Raw genomic sequence first — 15,358 nt, forward strand, 5'->3', positions numbered from 1 at the left:
TTTGAAGACCTCTAGTATACACAGATTTTGAACTTTTTTTGCACAGAGGAGAATTATGGCTGGATAAGCCCATTGTATATTGAATATATTCTAAGACAGAGTGCATTAAATGCACCTAACTTAGCAAACACCATGGCTTAGCCTAACCTACCTCAAACATGCTCAGCACACTTAACATAAGCCTAGGTGGTCAAAATCATCTAACACAAAGCCTATCTTATGATGAAGTATTGAATGTTTCAAATAATTCATTAAAGACATGATGGGGTTTGAAAATACAAAATACGATATACCAAAAATGCTGGCAACACAGGGCACTGTGGAGCACAGGGTGCTTCCCTTCTCAATCATGTGGCTGGGTGACAACTGTGGCTGCTGTTGCCCAGCATGGTGAGTGGACAGCGGACACTGCATCGAGGTCGCTAGCCCAGGGAAAGGCCAAAATTCAAACCATGGTTTCTACTGAATGTTGGTCATATTTGCACCATTGTAAAATTGAACGATCATAAGTTGCACCCTGACAAGTGAGGAAATATCTGTGTGAACAGTATCCTTTGTGATAGTCCATCAATATTCATTAACTCCTATGCATGGATTTAATAACCAGTGACCACTGGGCACTTACTACCTGCTGGGTGTGCTCGTGATGACATGTGTGGACTCCTTCACTGAATGAACACACATGGTCCATCTGACAAAGGCCATTTTTGTCCCATTGCACACATGTGAACTACATTAATGGCCAGAGGGCCAGCTTGGAAGCAGAGAGGTCACTGAGGAGGCTGCCAAGATTGTTAGGGGAGACAGATGTCGGTGTTGGGTGTTGGCCATGGAGACAGGTGGATTTGGGGTGCTCTGGACACCACTCATCTATCACCACAGGATGTGGTGATGGACAGGTTGGGGAGGGAAGGAGGAGGCAGCTGGGGTGGGGATGGTGCAGGTCCTTGCAAGCCTAGGAGCATATTTATGACACCAGAGAGAGCCGAGGGGTTAGTGAGCCTGTGTTTGTCCAGCTCGTGGGTTAGAGTGTGGGTGTTAATGGAATAGGGAGGGCACAGTCCGTCAAGCTGGGGCATCAGAGGACACTCAGACACCTGAGGACGTAAGCAGGTATCGTCAGTCAACAGGACGTGGAAGAGACGGAGTGGCAGTGGCTTGTGTCTCTGTAGTGAAGTGAGTGTGACTCCCGACGGACTGTGCATCCTGGGGCAGCCCACCCAGCCTCTCTGCGTTCTGGCTTCCTCTAGCATGAAACAGGAGAAACACAGGCCCTCTCAAGCTGGGACGGTCTCCTGTGGCGGCAACAAGGCCTCCGGGCGCTTCTGCTTCCCAGCTGGAGTCTTGCATACTGCAATATCCGTTTCCAAATCTGTGTGTTGAGGACAAAAACACTGGCATTGTGTGGGGATTCAATAGGCTTTACATACGATTTTAAAATACACATAAAACACATATACATAAATATACAGTATTATATAAATAGTCGATCCATATAAAAATGTGCATCACAAGAACACCCGGAACATAGTAAGTGTTCAGTTAATGCTGGTTGTTGCCAACACAGCTTTTTTGAGACTGATCAGGGCATTATTTCTAAACTGCTTCACACAGCGGCAGTCTTGGAAGGCTTCGAAGAGCACTCTCTGTGTGTGCTGGCCACGTCCCTCGTGTATTCCGCCTCTGCTGCTGTGTTTCGGAAAACACTGGACACAGAGATCGCACAGCCATCCACCTCCAGCCCCGCGGACTCCGACATGGTGGGAAGAGTAGGGTGAGTTCTACTTTGACTGTTTTTTCCTTGTAACACTTTCTGTTCACTCTTGATTGTCAACTCCCTATCCTTTGAGGTTTGTTTTGGAAGAAGTGATACAGAGGAAATCAATTCCGAATCTCTCAGGCTTGGGCACTGTCCTCTTCCTTCTCCCTTTTCAGTGACAAACTTATTTCCAAGGTCTGTGTCATTTCAGACATTCTCCTTCTTCCTTACCTCTCTCCTTCTTTTTCACTTTCTATTATCATCTATTATCTACCATCTACCTACTATCTATCTATTATCTACCTCATCTATTATCTATCATTGTCTACCTACCTACCTAGCAAAATATCTACCTACCTACTATAATCTTTTTTTTTTTGATCCTTATTGATTTATTTAGCAAATAAAAAGAAAACATGATTTTCAATAAACAGCTCCCCCTTATTTTAATCCCATGTTGAATCTCCATACTGAAGTTAATAATGGAGCAATAAACCTGACTGTCCAGCAATTATTGAGTAGTGTTTATGTTTATTTATTTTTTTTTAATCTTTTATTTAATGAATATAAATTTCCAAAGTACGACTCATGTGTTACAATGGCTTCCCCCCCATACCGTCCCTCCCACCCACAACCCTCCCCTTTCCCACTCCCTCTCCCCTTCCATTCACATCAAGATTCATTTTCGATTATCTTAATATACAGAAGATCAGCTTAGTATACCTTAAGTAAGGATTTCAACAGTTTGCTCCCACACAGAAACATAAAGTGAAAAATAATAGATGATTTTTTTTAAATGATGATGAAATCAGATCAGACCTATTGTCATGTTTAATCCCAGTGAGATTCAAGTTGGGAATTGATAATTTCTTTCTTTCTTTTTTTTTTACAGAAGATCAGTTTAGTGTACATTAAGTAAAGATTTCAGTTGTTTGCACCCCCATAGAAACACAAAGTGAAATATACTGTTTGAGTACTCGTTATAGCATTAAGCCTCAGTGTACAGCACGTTAAGGACAGAGATCCTACATGAGGAGTAAGTGCACAGTGACTCCTGTTGTTGACTTTACCAATTGACACTCCTGTTTATGGCATCAGTAATCTCCCTATGCACCAGTTATGAGTTTCCAAGGCTATGGAAGCCCCTTGAGTTCTCCGACTCTTATCTTGTTTAGACACGGTCATAGTCAAAGTGGAGGTTCTCTCCTCCCTTCAGAGAAAGGCACCTCCCTCTTTGAAGACCTGTTCTTTCCACTGGGATCTCACTCACAGAGATCTTTTTGCCAGAGTGTCTTGGCTTTCCATGCCTGAAATACTCTCATGGGCTTTTCAGCCAGATCCGAGTGCCTTTAGGGCTGATTCTATCATTGTCTACCTACCTACCTAGCAAAATATCTACCTACCTACTATAATCTTAAGCCTCAAAAAACACATCGAATATCATACTTGGGGCCAGTCTCTTCACTTAATGATATATTTTGGGGACAGTTCTGCAGCCCTCTCCCTCCCCTGCTTCATCCACAGCCTCCCCTGCCTAGTCCCCTCCCCCAACCCCAGTAAAGGCACTTGAGAAGGTTCAGGTAGGAACAATGGGCTCACCAATGAACCGATGGAGTCACTGACTCATGAATGAGCTACTTAAACAAATACCTGCTAGACTCGGAATATGCAGGTCAGTGCCCAGGATCCTGGAATGCCACACGAATGACTCATTGCTCTAAGGAAACAGGACGTGTGGCAAAGGCTTTGGTGTGCCCGTGGTGGTCCGCGTTGTAGGCTGGCCTCTCAGCAGCACACACCTTTGGACGCTCCTTCCTTTAAGTGTGGGTAAGCCTGTGGGCCTGGTGGGAGCTGATTTACATGAAATGGCCAAAGGGTTTATATCATGTGACAACAGGGATTTTCTCTTCCGCAACTGAAGTCCCTAATCAGTGAACTTTGAGTAAATCAAAAGGGAAATTATCCCAGGTGAGCCTGACCTCACTGGATGCTCCCTCTGTTTAGAGTTTCTCCTGCTGGCCTTAAAGATGGAAGTCACAAGGCTGTGAGAAGTCGCCAGGTGGGGGCCGCATGGCAAGGCCTGAGGGTGACCTCAGGACCCCAGCACAGCTTCCAGCTGTCGATCCACAAACTCACAGCAAAACAAATAAAAATGAACAAATGAAAACTTCAGGAACGTCAGTCCTGAGCTGCATGCAAGGGACAGGGTTCAGCCAATGACCTCAGTGGTCTTGGGAACAGATTCTTTTTTTTTTTTTTTTTTGACAGGCAGAGTGGACAGTGAGAGAGAGAGACAGAGAGAAAGGTCTTCCTTTTGCCATTGGTTCACCCTCCAATGGCCGCCGCGGCCAGCGCGTTGCGGCAGGCGCACCGCACTGATCCGATGGCAGGAGCCAGGTACTTCTCCTGGTCTCCCATGGGGTGCAGGCCCAAGCACTTGGGCCATCCTCCACTGCACTCCCTGGCCACAGCAGAGAGCTGGCCTGGAAGAGGGGCAACCGGGACAGAGTCTGGCGCCCCGACCGGGACTAGAACCTGGTGTGCCGGCGCCGCAAGGCGGAGGATTAGCCTAGTGAGCCGCGGCACCAGCCAGGAACAGATTCTTCCCCAGTCCAGCTCCACAGGTGAACCCAGCATGGCCAACACCTTGTTATATCTGAGCAGAAGCCCCAGCTGACCCGAGCCTGCACTCCTGAAGATAGGAGAAAAGAACCACGTGACGTTTAAGCTGCTAAGTGTGTGGGAATGTGTTACACAGCACAGAAAACGGTATCATCTCAGAAACCAAAGTGACTTATGCCTTTTGGGACAAGTCACTTTATTTTAAAAGAGCGCAAACAGATGCACTGCACACACGTGGAACAGAGTTCTGCCTTACAAAGGAAGGGGTCCTGAGGCTGGCACGCCACGGGGACTGAGCCATGCACTGCAGGTGGCTGCTCTTGCCCTCAAAATGGCAGAGAGCTGAAGAGCTGGCTCTTCGGGGGAAAAGTCAGCCAACATTTGCTCTAGAGGCAAACCCTGGGGACAGCTCCCTGTGTGTCCTTGTGCAGCTACTGCACGCACGCCAGCTTCAGCAAACACCCCGTCTTCACCCCTGTACGCTTCAGGACCCAGCGTGGCCTGGCCCTGCCTCGTCTTCTGCTTCCCTTTGTCAACTGGCAGTGCCCCTCAGTGCTCATTTCAGTGCACAGAGACACTTAATACTCTCACTTATGGCACTGAAGACACTCTGCTGGGTGATCTTCAAGCACTCCACACACCAGCTTCCTGGTGAGTCTGCATTTCTGTTACAAAAATAATTACAATGAGTCTGGCATTCTGAACAATCTTATTACACGGATTTTGTGTCACTCGACTCTTGTTCTGACTCCTGGATGAACTTGCAGACTCAAGGTTATGAGCACTTGTAGATTCAAGGTTATGTGTGTTTGCAGTTTAGGTAAGTATTGGCCAATCTCCCCTGGGTCAGAGGGAAAATGTGTATGTAATTTTTCTAGATGCTTGCAAATTCCTCCTCCTAGGCATTGTCACCGGGGATTTTGCATTTCATTCTAAGTTCACTGGAGGCCGCTGGCAGGGGAAAGAAATTTCATCTGATTTATGACTTAAAATTCCTCTCTCTGCCGTGGGGAGCGTGGGAAGCCGAGAGGCTGACGTGGAGGTGGGGAGCTCAGTGAGGAGGGTGCTGTGGGTTTCTAGGGGAGACGTCAGGGTGCCCCAGTCTAGGGCAAAAGCAATGGCATGGAGGGTAGGAGTGGATTTGGAAATCTGTGGAAGGGGAGTTGATGGGATTTGCTGATGTGCAGGGCAAGGAGCCCGGTGTGGTTTTCTAGGGGAGATGACAGGGTACCGCAGTCTGGGGCAGAAGCAATGGCAGTAGAGAGTAGGAGTGGATTTGGAGATATGTGGAAGGGGAGTTGATACAATTTGCTTTGATGTGCAGGACAAGGAGCCCAGTGAGGAGGGCACTGTGGTTTTCTAGGGGAGATGTCAGGGTGCCCCAGTCTAGGGCAGAAGCGATGGCATGGAGGGTAGGAGTGGTTTTAGAGATCTGTGGAAGGGGAGTTGATGGGATTTGCTGATGTGCAGGACAAGGAGGAGTGGGACCACCCCTGTAGGGTGGCTTCTTCATAAGTCTGGATGGTCGGTCATGAAGGGACAGGCCAGCCTACGTGTCCCGGCCCCCAAGCCAGGGTGACTTAGCAAGACTCGGGGCAGGGTGTGTGTGTGTGTGTGTGTGTGTGCGTGCTTGAGTAGCACAAGGACAATGCAGTAAGATGCCTTTGAGACAGAACAGAGGGACTTTGTACAGGTGGGGGCTGATGCCCAGGCATGTGTGTCAGAAACAAGGCAACACTTCACAAGCATCTTGCAATGGTCTGATGGGCTAGAGGAGATGACTCCCTCAACTCGAGAAACTGCAGTAGGGGATGCAGATGTGAGCCTGCTAGGCTCTGTCTCTGCATTGTCGTTATCCACTCTGCACAGCCCACAGGCTCTGGCTGTGAAGCCCCTCACTGGCTGCACAGCCTGCGGGGCCTGGAACACGCAGAGTTGCTTTGTTTAATGGGTGCAGGGTTTCAGGCTCAGGTGACAAAAAGTTCTGGACATGGATGGTGGTGACGGTTGCACAACAGTGTGAATGTCCTTACCGCCACTGAACTGCACATTTGAAAAGGTTGCAGATGGTAAGTTTTATGACGTGTGGATTTTACCACAATTACATTTTCTTTCAATATTTTACTTATTTTTTGAGGAACTACATTTTAAATTCACATGATAGTCAAAGGCTTAATGATCTACTAAATAAAATTCAACACATAAAAAGAGACCATAGTTCAGCCAAAATACAGGCAAAGGCTGCAATTAAAATTTTTAAGAGGGGTCAGGGTTGTGCAGTGGGTTGATCCAAGGCCTGCAAGGCAGGCATCCCACATGGTGCTGGTTTGAGTCCTTGCTGCTCCACTTCTGATCCAGCTCCCTGCTGTGCCTGGGAAAGTGGGGGAAGATGGCCCAAATGCTTGAGTCTGTGCTACGTGGGAAACCCAGATGGAGTTCCAGCCTCCTGGCTTCAGCCTCTTCCTTCTCTCTATCTCTCTAACTCTGCCTTTCAAATAAATAAAAAATAAATCTTTAAAAAAATTAAGAAAACAGAGAAACTTGAATACCCACAGTAGGCGGAAAAAAACAAGCCCAATTTCGTTCGCCACGAATGGGAGGGGGAAGGCAACATGGAGGCAGAAAGCAAAGCAAGGATTACCAAAATTCTAACAAAGATGACTAGCACACAACCAACAACAACGGCCTTCCAGGTGTGGAAGTGAGTTATTATTAGGAGAGTCGGGGTGCCGTTGTCTGTGGGTGGGGGGAGTGGGGGAAGGGCAGGGGTTGCTGGGAAGTCAGTCCTTAACCCAGGAGGTCGTTAGAACCTGTGTAACCCACACATAGAAGCTTTATGCAGATTCCCACCCCCCTGGATTTTGTATTTCACAACAAAAAATGTCGTGGAAATTAATTTAAAATGTGAGCTATCCCTTGCTGTAAGAAAAGACACCGCTGTGATCTTCTGAAAGAATAAAGGTGGCTATTTGCCTGGGGAAGACACCCATTTCCAGGAGGGAGAGGGCAGCCGTTTTGTGGTGCGGGAGAGCCGTGCCTGGCCGAGTCACGACTCAGCAAAGCCAGTTGTTTCCCCAACTTCATGAATGATGCAGCTGCCTGAAGACCAGCTCAGGCTGGGAATTAGTAACTCTGTAAAAATGTGTTTTTGTGCTGGGCTTTGAGACCCGACATTTATCACTTAAATGTCAAAGCCTTCGATCGAACACCACAGCAAAGCAGCAATTACGGGGATGGAAAATGCGTGTCCATTCTGCACCCCAGGAAAGAGGCTGCCAGGAACAGTTGCTGGGAACAGTCCATAGGATTTTAAACAGCTGTTCTATCAGATATTAGATTTTCTTCTCAAGAAATGGAGGATTGAGCGACTCGTTTATGGAAACCAGTGCATTCTGTACATGAAGTGTCAAAGCCCTGAGCTAATCATATTGTCTGAGAGTGCAGGCAAGGAGCTGCAAGCATCCTAGCAGTTTTGAGATCGACTCTAAGCAGGAATCAGTGAGACAGACACATCTGGGGAGTCCTGTGATGGCACAGCCAGATGTTTCCAAGAACACAGCATGTGGCGTGTGGCATGTGGCATACCTCTGCCATCCAGGTGCGAGGAGACCTGGATGATTTAGGCTAGCATCTCTCTACATAGCTATGCCCGGACCTAAAGTTCCACCAACAAGCTTATCCACATCAGCAGAATTTGTAACAAGAGACTGCGCACCCTAAATGTCCACCAACAATTGCTAGGTTAGATAAATCGCAGTGGAATATTATGCAGCCACGAAAAGCAAATCTCTGTATGACTGCCGAGAGATCAGTAAGATACATCTCGTGAAGAAAAACAAGAAGCGGAGCTTACAAACAGAATGTCACACTGTGCTTAAGAGGGGAAAATATAAAGGATATTTGTTTTGTCTACATAAAACCTCTGACCATAGAAGAATCTCGTAATCCTAGCTGTGCAAACCAAGGGAAACTCAGTAGGTGGGGGTGGGAAGTTGGAGGAAAACTTTTGCCTGATGTTCCTTTCAGTTTCCTATTATGGAAAGACATGTGCTTTCAAAACGTAAGATAATTTGTTAAAAAGTGGAATGGGGGACATCTACTGGCTCTGCTTTGTTCCAGTGGGCAGAAGCACCTGGAGGTGGCTGGATGACCACGTCCCATGAATGATGGAATGAAGGGTTAGACGCTTCACCTGTGGAGACACAGTAAGGATATGTCTTCTGCATTAGACTTCCAGAGTCCTCTGTATACAAAGACTTGGCTTTTGGTCCCATATGGGGTACAAGTGCGCATTTCTGGTAGGATGATTACTATTTTAATACTTGTTTGAGATTTGAGATATAATTTGCAGTCTACAGAATGAGTAGACTTTAGCAAGCAGTTGTTGGCTTTTAATAATTGATAATACTATGAAACTACCATCCACATCAAGACAGAAATTTCTATCAATCCAGAAATTTCCCTCATGCCCTTTTTCTGGTGAATCTTATTCTGTCCTGGAGGGAACCACTTCTCTCTCTCACCATGATTATCCATGTCAAGCATCACTCAACAGATACTGCCCAATTTTATTGTGTAGGCTGGTGGGAGAAACGCCGTCCCCTCCTCAGTTCCTGTGTGGGCTTCCAGGCTGGATCTAGCAACCCAATTCATAAAAGAGCAGCAGCAGCACCTAAAAGGTTAATTAAATATTAAATTTGCATTTAAGCGGGGATCTGCCAGGAGAGTGAAGTCTGAAGAAATGACCAAAGCACGAAGCTTTCACACTGTTCAGACCAAGAACAATAAATCCATGAGACAGACGGGTCTCTGGACTAGGACTGTCACTAAGAGATATACGGGGGCGTAGAAGCTGGCGTGAGATAAGGGTGGCGCCTGAGAGTTTGCTGATGCAGGTTCACTGTGGCTCTGTGGTCGGGGCTGTTTTTCATCCATGGTATGTGAAGGGCAGCCCTCTGCAGAGCCTTCATGGCTGAGTGTCAGGAGAGGGAGGTCAACGGCCCTTCCTGAAGCTGCAGTCTCTCAGGCGGGTTCAGCTCAAAGTGATCCACAGGCCAGCTGGTGTAGTATGAGATGGCGTGTCCTCAACTCCGTCAATTAATTTATTTGCTCCATAACTATGTATTGAGCATTTACTGTATGCTAGGATGGGATTTGGGGAAAACACACCCAGTTGCATTCCAGAGCCTGGAAAATGCAGGATTTTGTGACTTTCTCTCCACTCCCCAACCTGTCCTCTGCTGTGGTTTCCTTAGCAAGTCTTAGGAGTCCCCTTCATCCCTCCCCTGCCTCACAGCAGGTACGGGTCCCTGTGGGAGAGACTGGGCAGCTGAGCTGGGGGCAGGGGGTGTAGGGATGAGGGTCAGAACCTCTGTTGTTCACTATTATTTTGTGCAGCTTTATTTACTCCTGATTGGAGTCTGCAGAAATGTGAAAAACTATGGTTTGCCAAGGCTAGCGTAATAAAGCACCACACACGGGGCGGCTTACACAACAGAAACTTACTGTCTCACCCCAGACAGGGATCCACATCACGGTGCGGACAGACAGCGCCTTCTCCTGTGTCTCCTCACATCATCTTCCCTGTGCGTCTGTCTCCGTCCCAGCATTCCCTTTCTTATGAGAACTCCAGGCGTACTCGATGAGGGTCCATTCCAAGGGCCTCATCTGACTAACACACATGAACAAACCTATTTCCAAGCGAGGCCACCTTCTGAGGTTCTGGGCCAGGGCTTTCCAGGGGACTGAATCCAGCCCTTCCCAGCTGCGGGGTTTCTGGCGGGTGGCACACTTTGTCAAAGGCAGGAACCTCATCTGTTCTCATTACTCACTCATTCTGCCATTCTGTCGTTGATTCAACAAGGCACAGATGATATAACACACACTTTCATGTGTCTTTGGAATTGAGTTATCAACGATTCTTTGCTATTTCTTTTCTTTCTTTTTTTTTCTTTTTCTTTTTTTTTTTTTTTTTTGGACAGGTAGAGTTAGACAGTGAGAGAGACAGAGAGAAAGGTCTTCCTTCCATTGGTTCACCCCCCAAATGTCCACTACAGCCGGTGTGCTGTGCCGATCCGAAGCCAGGAGCCAGGTGCTTCCTCCTGGTCTCCCATGGGGTGCAGGGCCCAAGCACTTGGGCCATCCTCCACTGCCTTCCCGGGCCACAGCAGAGAGCTGGACTGGAACTGGAGCAACCAGGACAGAATCCGGTGCCCCAACCGGGACTAGAACCCGGGGTGCCGGCGCCGCAGGCAGAGGATTAGCCTAGTGAGCTGAGGCACTGGCGATCCTTTACTATTAATACACGAACATAAACAGCCCAGGGACAGAAGCTTTACTTCATATTCTGCTGTGGCTGCATCACAGTTCATCTGTCCATTCATTTACTAAGGGACACCTTGGCTGCTTCCAAGTTTTGATAGTTATGAAAAAGGCTACCCTAGACATCTATATGCAGACTTTTTCCTATGAACATTATATGTGTGGACAGAAGTTTGCAACTTCTATGAATAAATACCAAAGGGCCTGACTGCTATACTGCATGGTAAGAGTGACTTTAATTTTTTGGGATTCCAATTCTGTGACATTCTGGGAGAAGCATAACGATTACCTAGCAGGGGGAGGGGTGTGAACAGGTGGAACACAAAGGGTTTTTAGGGCAGCGAAACTATCCCAAGGTATCACAATGGTGGGCACGCAGCATTCTACATTTGTCCATCAAATGCACAATGATCAGAGTGCACCTGCTCTACCTGTGGGCCTTGGGTGATAGGGAGGTGTCCATGTAGGCTCACTGAGTGCACCACCCTGGGGTGATGTTGCTAATGGGCTGTGCCTGTATCCCTGTACCGGGAAAATCTCTGTACCTTCAGTCCAACTTTGCTGTGAATCTAACCTTGCTCTAAAATATAAAAAAAGGTAACATTATACACACACACACACACACACACACACGAATGAAAGAGATCTTTATTTGGGGGCAAAAGTAGTCACTCAGACACACATTAGGAGCCAAAGCAGCAGTGTCTTTGTTGAGGTGGCTTTGCTGTAATCTACGGATCCAGGGTTGTCCCTGGCTAACTTCTTCCTCACGGGTGCCCCACATCTCCACAGAGAGGATCACAAACCCAGGAAAACAGACACTCTGAGAACTGTGCAACAGCGGAGTGTATTTGAGTCGGTTTTTCTGCAGAGGCTGTCCACCTGCCACATGAGTGTTACCTGGGACACTGAGGGCAAGACGGAGGAGGGGAGCCATTCATCCCAGCTGCTGCCCAAAGTGGGAGGGAGAAGTAGGAGAGGAGATGCCCAGAGATCAGAGATGGGGACCTGGGGTGAGACAGGCTGTGCTGCTGACTTTGGAGTTGATCCGGGGGAAGTGTGGAGGGCCAGGCAAGGAGCGGCTGCTGGGGCTGAGGGTGGTGCTGGGGCTGCACTGCCCAGTTACCATCTTCTAGCAGCTTCACGATTCTCATTCTCTGTAATATATGCAAGATATTTATTTAAATTTAGCCACTATCAAACCTATGGACATATTATTCTGAATAGGAAATCAATTTTGGCTTCATAAAAGCAAAAGATGGAAAATATATAAAATTTGTTGAAAACGGCAATACCATGTCAACAAATGGGGTTCTTTGATTATCTTGTTACTGTCCTGGGGATATTTGTTTGCTTCACACACAGATCTGTGTTATTTGACTTTTTAGGAAAATTAGCAATGTGGGGTGTTGATGCAGTGCTTAAGAAAATTAACAATGTATGCAAATTGGTTCTGCAGTGAGAACAAATGGGAGGAAATGAAAGGCAAGAACAGATCTGTCTTCCAGGTTCTAGCTTTGTGGTGAAGGGGCGAGACAAATCCTGAATCCACTGCACAAAGGATGTGAGATACAGGACAGCTCAACCAAGCCGAGGGAGTCATTCAGCAAACCACAGGAGAAAACCCCAAATATAACATTTCCAGAGCCCAGTCTCAGGCAAATCCAGGGGAGAGGTTGGGGCAGTGAACCAGAGTGAGGGAAGTTTTTGAGTTTTTGTTTTTTTGTTTTTTTTTTTTTTTTTTTTCACAGAAAAACCTCTTGCTGAGGTTAAGGCTTATTCAAAGGACACCCTCTAAATGCTTTATCTCAAAATAAGATTGAGCCCAGCAGAGGCGGCTTGCTGGCAGAGAACTGTCCACTGCGGTGTCACCTGTGGCTAATGCTGGGTGAACACACCACTGATGGCTCTGTGAGGATGGGCATGGGTCAGCGCGACATTTCCGTGCTTGGAAAGATGGAGTGGTTGGGATTCTGTGCAGGGCAGATGCTGTGTGTGGGGCTCCGATTTGGTCTGGGTAGAGACGGCACAAATGAGATGGGAGGGGTTGCAGCCCTCCATCGTAGGAGTTCAGGTTGACAAGGGTTCCGAGTAAGGCTTGCTGGTTAGGTGGAGCTTCTTCCCCCAGTAGAAGCCCTCAGAATGCTACCCTGGGCTAAAGGTGGGCACAGGGGACCATGGCTGGAGCTGCAATGCCCCTCAGAATGCCCTCGGAGCACCTGTTCTATGTGCATGTGGCCACTGAATACAGACAAAAGGTGATGGGGGTGGGGTGGGAGTTCTAAGGGAGGGCACAGTGCACTCAGTATTCAAGAGGAGTCCTTTTCCGAACAGTGAAAAACGATGTTAAAGTCCATTAAGGCTGTTTTGCCGATCGTTTCCATGGAAACTATTGGTTATAATTATTCTCAGCTTTTTCTGAGAGGCTGAAATCTCTCGCTCTTTCAATTTCTAAGGCAATGGCTTAAAAGCCCCAGAGGCTGTGGCGCTGCCCAGCTTGCAATTAGTGATCCATGTGTGCTGGGTGCTCTGGCGTCCTGAGAATTATCTCAAAGGGAACAAAAAGGATAGAGTGATAGGGAAATTTGCCACCTCCCTCTCTGTAACTCTGTGCATCAATGTGCACATTGTCCCCTTTCTTTTGTTAACAATGTGGTATAAGCATTAAGAAGGCAAAGCAAAGACACAGTCAAGGTATATTCCTAACCTCTGGCCTCTTGCAAAAGCCTGCCTCCCATGGGTTCCCCCACCACCCATGGCACATGACCTTCCTCCTTTAAATGGACGGTAGCCGTGCACTGGGGACTCTGGGCTGGGTCCCAACATGGACAGGTGGCCCTGCAGAAAGCCTCATCACCAACCTTGTTCAGGGCAGGCAGGACATCCATTTTCAGTTTGCATGTGACCAGGTTCGTTAACCTGTTTTTATTTAGAGGTTTATCTTTTTATTATTATTATTTTTTTAATGAAAGGCAGAGTTAGAGAGAGGGAGAGACAGAGAGATCTTTCAACTGCTGAACTGCTGGTTCACTCCCCAAATGATTGCAATGACTGGGGTTGGGCCACACTGAAGCCTGGAGCCTGGGACTCCATCTGGGTCCCTCATGTGGGTGGCAGGGGCCCAAGTATGCGGGCCATCTTTGCTGCTTTTCCAGGGCCCATTAGCAGGGAGCTGGATGGGAAGAGGAGCAGTGGAGACTTGGTCAGCTGGTAGCTTAGCCTACTGTGCTACAATGCAGGCCTTAGCTTGTTCTTGTATGTGGACAGCTTTTGGGTCATGTTTGCAACAAGGCTTCTTGTGTCCTTTGACTACAGAAACTCCCCCATGTCTTCCTGGGGTGCATGTATTGGTGTTTACTTACACTATCACAAACAACCGCAACTTGGTGGCAGTTTTTCTGTGGGTCTGGGCACAGGTTAGCTGGGTCCCCTGCTCAGGGTCTTCCAAGGCTGGATTCAACGCAACAGCTGGGCTGGGGGAAGAATCTGGCTTCTGGCTCGCTCTGGCCCTTGGCAGAGCCTGTTTCCTTGCAGCTGCAGGAAGCAGAGGGCCCCCTCTTCTGGCTGTTGGCTGGGAGCTTGCCCTCAGCTCCTGATGGCTGTTGGGACTTCCTGGCCATTCAGTTCTCCTGCACGGCCATGTGCTTCATCAAGTCAGCAAGGAGAGTCTCGGCTGCACCTGAGGCCAAGCTACAGCTCACATAACACAGCGGGATTGCAGGGCAATGCTGCATAACCCACGGGGTAGGAACAAGTCACACGTGCCACCCACACAAAGATCCTGGGAGACCTTGCCCAACCCAGACGCTGCCCTTCCACACTGACAAAGGCTCTTTGATTGGCTGCACTTTGGTCAGGTTCCTGGATCTTCCCCTAGGTCCATCTGTGCATGAACCCGTGAAATCAAGTTTTACCATGGAGCTTGCGAGATCAATTCAGCCATAAGAGAAAAGGCAGGCAGTGCTAGGATGTGAAAGAACAATGAGGTATGGGCAGCATCTGGGGACATCATCTGCAAAGCAGACAACTGCAGTTGGGATGTGTCAAGGGTCCTAAGATCTGAGCACCCTCCACACATGATCCTCAGCCACCACCATCCCAGGTGGTGTCTGCTGGCGCCGGCTTGCTTCCAGCAGGGGATGAGGGAGGGGGCCGGGAGGAAGGGGAGTAAGGGAGGTTGGAAAATGGGTGGCACACACAGTCTGAAAGAGGTGACACGTTCTGGTTCCTCAGCACAGTGGGGTGACTAACCCACAGTAATGCATTCTGTTCTGTGCAAAGAACTGGAAGACAAATAAAAGAACATGGAAATGCTCCTTGCCTTATTTGATCAGTGTATACTGTATGCATGTGTTGAAACATTGCACTGTACTCTGTAACAACGTGCAAGTATTACATGTTAATAAAAATTTTTACAAATTAGGGGTCAACATTGCGGCACAACAGGTTGAGCTGCCACTGGATACCAGCATTCCATAATGGCATCAGTTCGAGTCCCAGCTGCTCCACTTCCACTCTAGTTCCCTGCTAATGAGCCTGGGAAAGCAGTGGAGGATGGCCCAAGTGCATGGGCCCCTGCCACCCACATCAGAGACCCAGATGGAGCTCCAGGCTCCTGCTTCAGCCTGGCCCAACCCTGGTTTTGTGGTCATTTGG

General features: G+C 48.0%; 2 long non-coding RNA genes across 3 annotated transcripts in view; one reads left to right on the forward strand and one right to left on the reverse strand.

Moving 5' to 3' along the window:
- LOC108175806 (uncharacterized) overlaps positions 1–15,358 on the reverse strand; it is a 227,368-nt gene that overhangs the window by 34,991 nt on the left and 177,019 nt on the right. The gene's annotated exons all lie outside the window — the stretch shown is intronic.
- LOC138846766 (uncharacterized) overlaps positions 1,412–15,358 on the forward strand; it is a 92,402-nt gene continuing 78,455 nt past the window's right edge. For both annotated transcript variants that reach the window (XR_011384306.1, XR_011384305.1), the window contains exon 1: positions 1,412–1,774. This is a non-coding gene — a long non-coding RNA (uncharacterized lncRNA). The remainder of the gene's footprint in view (positions 1,775–15,358) is intronic.

This window comes from Oryctolagus cuniculus, chromosome 18 (genome assembly GCF_964237555.1).
Source record: "Oryctolagus cuniculus chromosome 18, mOryCun1.1, whole genome shotgun sequence".
In the NCBI taxonomy this organism is placed as follows: domain Eukaryota; kingdom Metazoa; phylum Chordata; class Mammalia; order Lagomorpha; family Leporidae; genus Oryctolagus; species Oryctolagus cuniculus.